This window comes from Toxorhynchites rutilus, chromosome 3 (genome assembly GCF_029784135.1).
Source record: "Toxorhynchites rutilus septentrionalis strain SRP chromosome 3, ASM2978413v1, whole genome shotgun sequence".
In the NCBI taxonomy this organism is placed as follows: Eukaryota; Metazoa; Arthropoda; class Insecta; order Diptera; family Culicidae; genus Toxorhynchites; species Toxorhynchites rutilus.
Window position 1 is genome coordinate 203710699 of NC_073746.1, and position 12564 is coordinate 203723262.

The window sequence follows — 12564 nt, forward strand, 5'->3', positions numbered from 1 at the left end:
ATGAATTTGGGCTAATGTTTAATCCGAAAGGGAGTCTATTGAATTCAAAATGACCCTTTTCGGTGGAGAAGGCTGTATATCGCTTTGATGTTTCATCTAATGGAATTTGATGAAATCCTGACATAAGGTCGAGTGTTGTAAACAGTGCTGAAAATATTCACATCCGCGACATTCAAATTCTGCGAATTTCTGCCTTCCTTGTATTGATAACCTACTGCTCAAGCGAGAGTCGATAAATATGGAACAACACTATCAATGAACCCCAGTGGAATGAACATCAACATCAGCTTGCCATGAAGTTCATTTTTCATTTGCATCTTCTTTTTCGTCATGGTATGCGTAAGGTCGAATATGAAGATCATTGCGTGTTAGTGAAAATCAAAGCATAAAATTCAGCGTCACCAATTGAGAGTGAAACCGATTAATGATAAAGGATGGCAATTCATCACACAAAATTCTTGTTTTTGGCGACTTCGGCAATGGAATGTATAGAATAACTCTGGCTACGTTTTATGAATCTACTCACGATTGCCCGGAAATGACACACACCACCATTTACATGTGCAATGGGTAACACGTTTTTAATAAAAATTCACTGCAAGTGATGAAGATCAACTTAACGTTCGTGATAATCACCTGAAATTATTGACAGTAACGAAAGTGCCTGAATGCAGGCTTTTCGAAATTCGTTCATGCTGTTTTCGATCAATATACCAGACAAAGTTCACGCGTCTCGACTCTTGTGTTATACTCATTATGCCAGATATGGAGTTGAGTTTTAACAGAAGAGAATTCACCCGATACTGGGAAAAATCTAATTCCTGTTGTAAATTACTTCGCTCGACCTAAATGGTTTCATCTATGCGGGGAAGTGGAAATTTGTCAGGGATAATTTGTTTATTTAATTGCTTAAAATCAACTACTAAACGCCATTTCTTTTCGTCTGTTGAGGATTTCTTGGGCACTAGTAGGATAGGTGAGTTGAATGGAGCTGTCGAGTGGTTAACGATACCTTCATTTAGCATTTTACTGACTTGTGCATCTATTTCTGGTTTTTGAGATTCGGGTGTTCTATAATTTTTTATATATACAGGTTTTTGATTATCTAGTTGTATATTTTGCTCATAAAAATTATTATGAGTTAAAACATCGTTTTGTAAAGAGAAGATGTCGTTAAATTCTAGACATAAAGATTCCAAACGACCTTTAACGTGAGGTTCTAAGCCTTGTGTATTTATTTCCTCTTTTAACTTTTGTTTTCGTTCGGGGTTATCTGAGTTTCCGTTGATTGGATAACAACCATACGTATTTAGTGAAGCATGGTTTGGTTTGAATGTTTTAGATAATTTAAAATCATTGTCAGTGGTATTTATAAATTTGACAAAAACATTATCTTTGCTCACAATTGAGTTTGCACAGAAAATTCCTGGTGCAACTTCTTTTGAAAAGACGACACTGTCTTCTGTTACGTTTGTATTTATAAGTTTTTTGATGGTTTCACACCGTGCTGGTATTACAATTTGTCCTTCGCAATTATTTATTATAGGAATTTCGAGTGTTTCAAAGTCAATGTTTATTTTGAGTAACCAAGACTCGTAATCGATTTTACATTTGTAATTAACTAGAAAATCTCTACCAATAATTCCATCGGTAGGGATAGGGAAATTTTCCTCTATGTGAAATTTATGTGGAATTTTTAAACCATTTAGTAGTATGTCAGTACTTGAAGTTCCTATGGTACTAATATTACCATGGCCTATTCCAGTAATACTGCAATTTTCAGAGGGATAATAAATTTGCGAGCTTTTTATTTTATTTGATTTCATGACCGATATGTCAGATCCGCAATCTACAATGAAAAGATTTGGCGTATCTGTCATTTCGATCATGAGTTTGATATAATTAGTGGCAGACACATTTATGGTATATGTTGCCTGAGAGGTACCCCTAAAGGGTGGATATTTCCATTGTTTGATATTGGTGGTTGCTGTACATATTGTTGTGTTGACGGTACTTGATGCATGGGCATTTGTTGATGCCGCGAATCCACTTCTTGAGAGTTCTGTTGTGAGTGTGCATAATAAGTGGAATGGTTCATGCCTCTTCCACGGCCTCTTCCGTTTCCACGGTAAGCTTGGACATTTCCATGTTGATTTTGGGAATTTCCATGATAGTTTTGGAAATTTCCATGATGGTTTTGGAAATTTCGGTAGTTAGGTCTACCGTTGAAATTTCCTCTTCCGCGGCCTCTTCCATTTCCACGGTAAGCTTGAAAATTTCCATGTTGGTTTTGGAAATTACCTCTTCTAGCGAACAACACTTGGGTGTTTTGATTATTGCTCGTTGGTTCGTTTTCAATCGCCTTTGCGACTGCTGCATCCAACGAGTTAAATTGCCCCGCTTTTAGAATCATTTTTGATTCTGTGCTACGTATACCGGCAGTGAGAGCTTTTACGCCAGCTCTTGTAGTTAAACTTGCCGCCGCTTCAACGGGGATGTTTTCTGCAAGGTAGCATCTCTCCAACTCGAGAGTAAGTGTCTCGATTTGTTGAGCGAATTGCCCAATGCTGCTAGTTTGCTTCGTAGCATCTAATTTCGCCACTATTGTTTCTGGGTGCGGTCGTTTTTCACATTTTTCTTTTAATTTATTTATTATAACATCTACAGTGGCGCATTCGTCTTCCTAAGTTCGAAGCCGCCGGACGCATATATATATCGTTATCGAGCAAGGAAGTGATACCGTTATTCTCGTGGCTGGTGAAGTGATCATCGCATCCTAACGGGATTCCCTATATTGCGAGTGGATTGTATCGAAGCAATCACAACAAGCGGGAAGAAGAAGGCCTGCACCGCGGGCGCTGTGTGCTGGTGAATTTGTCGCCTCTCGTGATCGACACCATCATCGTGCTGTGTTGCGATACACCGGTTCAGCTGTACTGAACGATTGACACACAATTCGAGTTGGAAACCATTGGATCCGCACTGGGTGCAAAATAAGTATTATTAATTTCATTAGGTTAAGGTTATTAGGTTAAGAAAAAATAAAAAAAAAATTGAAAAGATAAGTAAAAAAGTACATCTGCCACTTTAAATGGCAGATGAAGGAGGAACCGTTGACATGGAGATTGAATCCACTGTCTACCCCCCTACGGGAGCTGGAAAATCGCTTAAACGCGTTCCCCCCTCGGAAGATATCTCTTTAGAGGAAAAGTTAATCCACCTGAACAAGCCCCCCTCAAAAAAAATTGCAAACCTTTCCTCTTCACCCCCTCAATCTCCCGCTTCCGCTCAACTCCCGAACTAGCCTCCCAGCCCTACTGATCCCGATCCTCGTCCTCCCCCGCAGTTGCTTCCTCTCCCCGTGTCAAGGTCTATCCAGAAGATGCACCTGGATCTGGCCCATGGATTGTTTTCTTCCGGCCCAAACCAAAGGGAAAATCCCTCAATGTCATCCAAATTTCGAAAGATCTGGCAAGATATTACTCTTCCGTGGTTGAAATTTCCAAGGTTAGACCGAACAAACTGCGTGTTGTCGTGGCTAATCGGAAGCACGCTAACGATATTATTGTCGACAATAGGTTTGTTATAGAATATCGCGCCTATGTGCCCTGCCATAACGTAGAAATTTCGGGGGTGATTACGGAAACGGGTCTGACGAGCGAAATAATAAAAAAGGGAGATGGCAGATTTAAACAGCTCCCTTTGAAACAAATTAAAATTTTGGACTGCGATCAACTAGGAAAAGTTTCCCAGAATGGGGAAGAAAAAAAGTTCACGCCGTCCGACTCATTTCGAGTAACTTTTGCTGGTTCCGCCCTCCCTGACTACGTTATGGTGGATAAATTAAGGCTTCCAGTGCGACTCTTCGTGCCAAAGCCCATGACTTGCAACAAATGCAAGTCAGTTGGTCATACAGCAGACTATTGCGCCAACAAGGAGCGCTGTGCCACTTGCGGAGAGCAACATGAGGGGAAATCCTGCAGTGCGACTGAGCATAAATGTCCATATTGCGGGGGATCCCCACACGAGCTCTCAGCTTGTGAAAATTATAAGAGTCGCTGGGATAAACAGAAGCGCTCTTTGAAGGAACGCTCGAAGCGCACTTTTGCGGAAATTTTGAAGGGCGCTTCTCCACCGGCTCAAGAACAACAACCAATCAACACACAAAATGCCTTCGCCACGTTGCCCGTTGACGAAATGGAAGCGGACACAGCTAACGGGGGCACACCGTTCATTTTCCAAGGGAATCCCCGGCGCAAAAATGTGACCACTCCCAAAGTTCAAGGACAAGTCCCTCCGGTGATACCCCCTGTTAGCTTGCCTAAAAAATCGAGTGCAGCGGACAAGCAAAATCAGGTTCCTCCTGGCTTCCGTGGCAATAGTTCACCTTCGAACGACCCAGCACTCGAGGGGACATCAAAAACCCCAACTGTCCCTATTTTTCCGTCCAGTTCAACTTCCCAATCGGGATTTATAAAGTTGTCTGACCTTTTGGATCAAATCTTCAAGTGTTTTAATGTTTCCGACTCCATCAGAACCATTGTCATCTCAATGCTTCCAGTATTAAAGACAATTTTGCAACAATTGATGCAAACATGGCCCCTCCTTGCAATGATTATCTCTCTTGATGTCTAATTCAAATAGAGAGGTCGGAGATATCACTGTTTTACAGTGGAATTGTCGTAGTCTTATCCCTAAATTGGATACATTCAAATTTTTAATTCATAAGTTCAATTGTGATGTTTTTGCTCTGTCCGAAACTTGGCTTTCTTCGCGAGATGATCTCTCTTTCCATGATTTCAATATTATACGCTTGGACCGTGATGTCAGATACGGAGGGGTGCTATTGGGGATCAATAAGTGCCACTCATTTTTTCGAATTGACCTTCCACCTATTGGAGGGATAGAAGCTGTTGCTTGTCATGCAAACATCAGAGGAAAAGACCTCTGTATTGTCAGCTTGTATTGGCCTCCGAGAGCTGCGGTTAGCCGAAAGCAACTTGTTGACATGTGCTCACTTCTTCCTGAGCCACGATTGATCTTGGGAGACTTCAACTCTCACGGAACTGCCTGGGGGGAACAGTACGACGACAATCGTTCATCGTTGATATATGACCTTTGTAACAGCTTCAATATGACCGTTTTGAATACTGGGGAAACAACACGTGTTCCTAAACCTCCTGCTAAACCAAGTGCTCTTGACCTCTCGCTTTGCTCGAATTCACTATCGTTAGATTGCAAATGGAATGTAATCCAGGACCCCAACGGTAGTGATCACTTGCCAATCAAAATTTCCATCACCATTGGGTCGAATTCTTCTGAATCTATAAACATGGCATATGACCTCACAAGACACATTGACTGGAAAAAATATTCGGACGCGATTGCTCTAGCCATCAATTCCAGAAATTGTTTGCCTCCATTGGAGGAGTATAACTTCATTTCTCGTTTGATCTATGACAGCGCGGTTCGCGCTCAAACGAAACCCATCCCAGGCTCCACTATTCGTCGAAGGCCTCCCAATCCATGGTGGGATAGCCAATGTTCCAAGCTTTATCAGGATAAATCGAACGCATTCAAAGCTTTTCGGAAACGTGGAACCATTGAAAATTTTCAATCGTATTTGGACCTTGAAAATCAATTTAAAAACTTGATTAAAGGGAAAAAACGTGCCTATTGGCGAAATTTCGTGGGAGGTTTGTCACGAGAAACGTCAATGAAAAAATTATGGAAAGTGGCTCGAAACATGAGAAATCGCTCTTCAACGAATGAAAGCGAAGAATATTCACATCGATGGATTTTCAATTTTGCACGGAAGGTTTGTCCTGATTCCGCTCCTGTGCAAAAAATTGTTCGAGATATACCACAAGATAGGTGCGATCTTGATTCCGAGTTTTCGATGGTAGAATTCTCTCTTGCTCTCCTTTCTTGTAACAATTCGGCTCCGGGAACGGATAGAATTAAGTTCAACTTGTTGAAAAACCTCCCTGATGTGGCGAAACATCGCTTGTTGAATTTATTCAATCGGTTTCTGGAACATAATATTGTTCCAGATAATTGAAGACAAGTAAGAGTTATAGCTATTCAAAAACCCGGAAAACCCGCGTCCGACTTCAATTCGTACCGCCCAATAGCAATGCTGTCTTGTATACGGAAATTGTTGGAGAAAATGATCTTGTTTCGCCTTGATCGATGGGTTGAAACGAATGGCCTACTCTCAGATACACAATATGAGTTCCGTAGGGGCAAGGGGACGAATGATTGTCTTGCGTTGCTTTCTTCAGAAATTCAAGTGGCTTACGCCGAAAAAAAACAAATGGCTTCAGTATTCTTGGACATAAAGGGGGCCTTTGATTCTGTTTCAATAGAGGTTTTGTCAGACAAATTACACTCTCGGGGTCTACCGCCTCTATTGAATAATATGTTATATAACTTGCTTTGTGAGAAACATTTGAATTTTTCTCATGGGGATTCGACAGTAAGTCGGATCTCCTACATGGGAGTCCCCCAGGGCTCATGTTTAAGCCCCCTTTTGTACAACTTCTATGTAAGCGACATCGACAATTGCCTTACACAAAATTGCAACCTAAGACAACTTGCAGATGATGGGGTGGTGTCTGTCGTAGGATCAAACGAATCCGACCTGCAAGGACCCTTACAAGATACTTTGAACAATTTTTCAACCTGGGCCATTGGGCTAGGGATCGAATTCTCCACGGAGAAAACAGAGATGGTGGTTTTTTCTAGTCGCCTCACGACCTGTTGAACACTATTACATTGTAACGGATAGTCTTAGCTCTTTCGAAGCTATCCGTTCAGTGAGGCCGGAAAAGCACTCGCCGTACTTCCTTGAGAGAATACGAGAAATTTTGAGTGCTTTAACCAGACGCTGTTATGTCATTACCTTTGTCTGGGTCCCTTCACATTGCTCAATTCTGGGTAATGAGAGGGCTGACTCATTGGCAAAGGTAGGTGCAATTGAAGGCGAAATTTATCAGCGTCAAATCGCCTTCAATGAATTTTATTCTTTAGTTCGTAAAAATACCATCGTTAACTGGCAACGCAAATGGAACGAAGATGAATTGGGCCGGTGGCTCCACTCAATTATCCCCAAGGTTAGCCTTAAACCATGGTTCAAAAGTCTGGACTTGAGTCGGGACTTTATTCGCACCTTCTCCCGACTCATGTCCAATCACTGTTCGTTAAACGCGCTACTCTTTCGTTTTGATCTTGCCGACAGCAATATCTGTGCCTGTGGCCAAGGTTACCACGACATCGAACACGTTGTTTGGTCGTGCGAGGAGTGTTGCCAGATCGAATTTAGAAAACTCTCTTCGGGCTAGAGGAAGGCAGCCCAATGTGCCGGTGAGAGATGTGTTGGCTGGTTTAGACCTTGATTACATGTCCCAAATATATGTCTTCCTAAAAGTTATCGATCTTCGTGTCTGATTGTTCTTATATCCTTATATTCTCCTTTTCCTTTTCCTTCGCGAGAAATCAAATCCCTTCTTATTAACAATAGAATAAGGAGAAATGTAAATACATATTAGATATAAGATAGGCTTAAGAATTGAGTGTAATTAATGTGTGTGTGAATGTGAGAGTGAACATTGTCAACATATCCTTTTATCCTTTCCTTTTCCTGAAGAAAATATGTCACCCTTCTAAACTCGAGTAGACCGCGAGTAATCGGTTTTCTACACCATTAACATTAGAATTAAGGAAAAATGTTTATATATACTTGTACCAATAAAGTCAGGAGTTTGGCTCCTTTAAATTTATGTAACTGAGCCTGTAAAAATAAACGATTTAATAATAATAACAGTGTTACATGGATAGATCTACAGTGGCGGGATTGTCTCCCACCGCCACTCGTGCTTTGCCTTCAAGGCGTGAAAGCACAACTTGGATTGCCGCAACTTTGTTCGTATCTGAAACAAGTGTTTTTCACGCAGATAGTGCGGAAAGTACCGCCGGTAGTTTGTCGACTGACCCATTGTATTGTGGGATCAGGGTCGATGCTATTTTTATAATTTCCGTGTTTGTGGTCATATTGTTTTTATATAATTTTATGAACCACAACACAACTTTCCCTAATGTTTTGAACGAAATTAAATGATTTTGGTCGAGTCTAGCATCTATACAAGTCTTTATTTCGCCGAATAATATTCGTGCTGCCTTTACGAGAAAAATTTGTCTACTTTCCTCAAACAGTTCAATTATATTTAATATCTCGTCATAAACTTGTCTGCTGTTATTTAACTTTTTTAATAATGTTAATCTCCTATATCGTCTGTTTGGGCTTTTCTTTAAATTTACTAAGGTTTTCTTTAGGCTTGCTAGCAGTGCATCTACTAGGTCCATATATTTAAAAATTTTGTCTAGCGACTTAACACTATTTTATTATTATTATTCGTTTGTTTTAACTTACATCGTTGTCGTATTGGTTGTCCGCTTAACTGTTTTTCCTTCGCAGTGCGCTTAAGTATGAGCTGCGGTGGTCGTCGTTAGGGACGATCCAGGTTGCGGGTTGCGGTTGCATGAAACAAAATGAGGATTGTCTCTTTGGTGGGGCCGCTCCAAGTTGCTGGTAGCCCTTTGTTGGAGCCGCTCCTTGTTGCCGGTAGCTCTTTGAACGGTGGATGTGCTCTTCTTCTGTCACCGTTTTTTTCGATTTTATTTTCTCGTATAACACTGTTTGCATTATTTTATTTGCGATGCAGGGCGCATTAATGTTTGTTTAGTCTTCTTCACGTCACTTTACTTTAGTCTTTTTGTTTGGACTGTGATAACACTTGTTGGTATAGTGCAGAATATCGGTATCACACATTACACACTTTGTAGGTTGGCAATGGACTTGGCAACTTTCAGCGCCTGATTGCGAGTATGTTTTTTATACATTTCGTATAGGGTGATAGCTAGATTCAACCCCACGATGCACAAAATCACTATCAATTTAAAGTCATGGTCTTGGTATAATTCTTCATGCACATCTAACCGGTTGAGGATGTTGACCTGAGGGTCACCCGTATTTTGTGCATGTTTCGAGCTTGATTTGCCCAATTTTCCACTTTTCACTTGACCGAAGAACTTAGATTTCACTATGGGGTTAGAGCTGAACGATTACTATTCGAAATCGCTTGAGATACTTTTCATGATTATTTGCAGGTAAGACCCTGTTCGCGGGTCGCCATGTAGCAACATCGCGTCGACTACGGTTTTAGTGCTGTGATATCTTATAGCGAATCACGACTACGTCCGTTGCTCGGTTAAACTGGAATGCCTTTATTGTTCCTGGAAGTTTTTTACAAGAGTCCCGATTGAGACGCCTGAAGCACCGATTTATGTAAATGCTATGTACACGATCACCAATCGGGATCGATGTGCATGTGAAAGAGACAAAGATAGAAACCTCGAAAAAACCATGACTGTACACATGGTAACAGCGAGGTTCAGTAAAGATGAAATGCGACACTTTCGTTCGTCGCTGTAAACGCTGACAATTTTTGTGCAGGCAATTGAACTGAAGGTTCAATGCCCACTGGTGCACTTTGCTGTAGATGTAAAATTTAGAAGCATGAAAATGACATGTGGAATGCACATGTCACACCCGTATGTTTTTTTTATCCAAAATATATATTTTTATTAAGGCTCATATGGCGTCAGCCTAACGGGGTCGGGAGTTCAATATTTCGACAATGCTTGCTTACAACTATGTTAGTAATATGTAACCGATTACTCGCGGTTGGCTCGAGGTTAGTATTACAAGTGTTCTCATAATTGGTATGTTGCAGTCTTCGATGCTCTGTACGTGTGCCGACACGGGATACCTCCTATTGGGATGCAGCTGACCATTAATCAGCAACGCCCGCCTAGTCTGTACCCCATATCTAGCGTGGTGCGTCTTTCTTCACTCGAGGAATCCAGGGTAGAATGGTCACTAGCCGGCGCAATCATCAGCTCGTGTAGAGTTGTCATAAGCGGTAAAACCTTTGGCTCTTGTTGAATGATCAGTGGACTGCACAACCTTTGGCCCGTGTATCTGTAAAGAGTGTGTGTATGTATTGCCGCGACTAAGTAAAAGTTTATCGTTTGGATAGGAGGGATATGAAACGGGGACACAACGAAGGAAACATCATTAAACGTTGACATCGGCGTTTCTGAGGAACAGGTATAGATGAAGCAGAAGATCAGGATCACGGCTACCTAAGATATCCTGGACGGGGATATCCGATTGTCTGCCTTGTGCTCAGTGCTCTAGAGAGCTGAGAGCGAGCAGCATGGAACCGGATACACGACCAGACAACATGCTCGATGTCGTGGTAGCCATCGCCACAATCACAAAGATTGTTTGCTGCGAGCCCAATACGATAGAGATGCGCGTTTAGGTTGTAGTGATTGGACATAAGCCGAGATATTACGCAAATGAAATCACGACCTACATTCAATCCCTTGAACCATGCACTCGTCGAGACCTTAGGGATAATCGTGTGTAACCAACGACCGAACTCATCTTCACTCCACATGCGCTGCCAACTTACGAGCGTGTGCTGACGAGGAATGTGGAAAAATTCATTATAAGCAATTTGCCTTTCAAAAAGTGTGCCTTCTAAAGCGCCCACCTTAGCTAGCGAGTCCGCTTTCTCATTCCCCGGAATCGAGCAATGAGAGGGAACCCATGCTAAGGTAATCTTGAATAAATTTTCGACCAAAACACTCAATAGTTGTCTTATTCTTGTTAGGAAATAAGATGAGCATTTATCAACTTTCATTGAGCGGATTGCCTCTATTGAGCTGAGACTGTCTGAAAAAATAAAATAGTGATCGATGGGCAATGTTTCAATGATCCCTAATGCGTAATATATCGCACCCAGTTCAGCGACATACACGGAACAAGGATCTTTGAGTTTGAAAGAGGCACTGGAATTTTCATTGAAGATGCCGAAGCCAGTGGACCCGTTTATGAATGAACCGTCAGTAAAGAACATTTTATCAGATCTAACTTTCCCATATTCTGCCGAAAATATCGGCGGAATAGAATCGGAGCGTAGGTGATCTGGGATTCCATGGATTTTTTGTCGCATGGACAGATAAAAAATGACAGAGGAATTGCAAAAGTATGGGAAGCAATCTTGGTTGGAGATGCCTGGTGAAGGGTGCACGTCGTGGGTAAGGTACTCATGGTATAAAGACATAAAACTTGACTGAGGAGTCAGTTGGAGTAGATTTTCGAAGTTATCAATCACCAATGGATTCATGATCTTGCAACGGATGAGAAATCTGGAGGATAATTCTGTGAACCGAAGAGTAAGCGGGGGTACTCCTGCCAAAACTTCGAGACTCATCGTATGTGTCGAATGCAAACACCCCATGGCTATACGCAAGCAACGATATTGTATCCTCTCCAGCTTGAGAATATGAATCCTGACAGCTGATCGGACGCAAAAACTGCCATATTCTAACACTGATAATATCGTTGTTTTGTACAACTGGATGAGGTCTCCTGGATGGGCACCCCACCATGTTCCGGTAATTGTTTGGAGAAAATTGATTCTTTGCTGGCATTTCTGTTTCAAATACGCAATGTGTCTCCCCCAGGTACACTTAGAATCAAAATATACACCCAGGTATTTGAAAAACATAGAGTGTTGGATCGTTTTATCGGATAGGTGAAGCTGGAATTGGGCGGGTTCGTGCTTCCTAGAAAAAACGACCATTTCAGTTTTCTCCGTAGAGAATTCGATACCCAGCTTGAGGGCCCACGTGAACAGATTGTTCAGGGTATCTTGCAACGACTTTTGCAGAACGACGGGATTAGTACCCGTGATGGAAATAACTCCATCGTCTGCAAGTTGTCTCAACGCGCAGTCTCTTGTTAGACAATCATCCATATCATTGACGTAAAAACTGTACAAGAGGGGGCTTAGGCAGGAGCCTTGTGGTAGGCCCATAAAACTGTAACGAGAAGATTTCGAGCTGCCATGAGAGAAAATCATGTGCTTTTCTGACAGTAAATTGTACAGGAAATTATTGAGAATTGGTGAAAGTCCACGATTATGAAGCTTCTCTGAGAGAATTTCCATGGAAACTGAATCAAATGCTTCTTTGATATCGAGAAAAACGGAAGCCATTTGTTCTTTGCGAGCAAATGCGATTTGGATTTCAGAAGATAGCAGCGCGAGACAATCATTTGTCCCTTTACCTCGGCGGAAGCCAAACTGCGTATTTGACAGCAAATTGTTCGTTTCGACCCACTTGTCCAAACGAAGTAGAATCATTTTCTCTAACAATTTACGAATACAGGATAACATTGCAATCGGCCTATACGAGTTGTGATCGCAAGCCGGCTTGTTGGGTTTCCGTATGGCTATCACTCTCACTTGTCTCCAGTCAAGCGGGACAATATTCAGCTCCAGAAACTTGTTAAACAAGTTCAGCAAACGCTGTTTTGCCAAGTCGGGAAGATTCTTCAACAAGTTGAATTTAATCTTGTCCGACCCCGGAGCTGAATTGTTACATGAGAGAAGGGCAATTGAGAATTCCACCATCGAAAAATTCTCATAA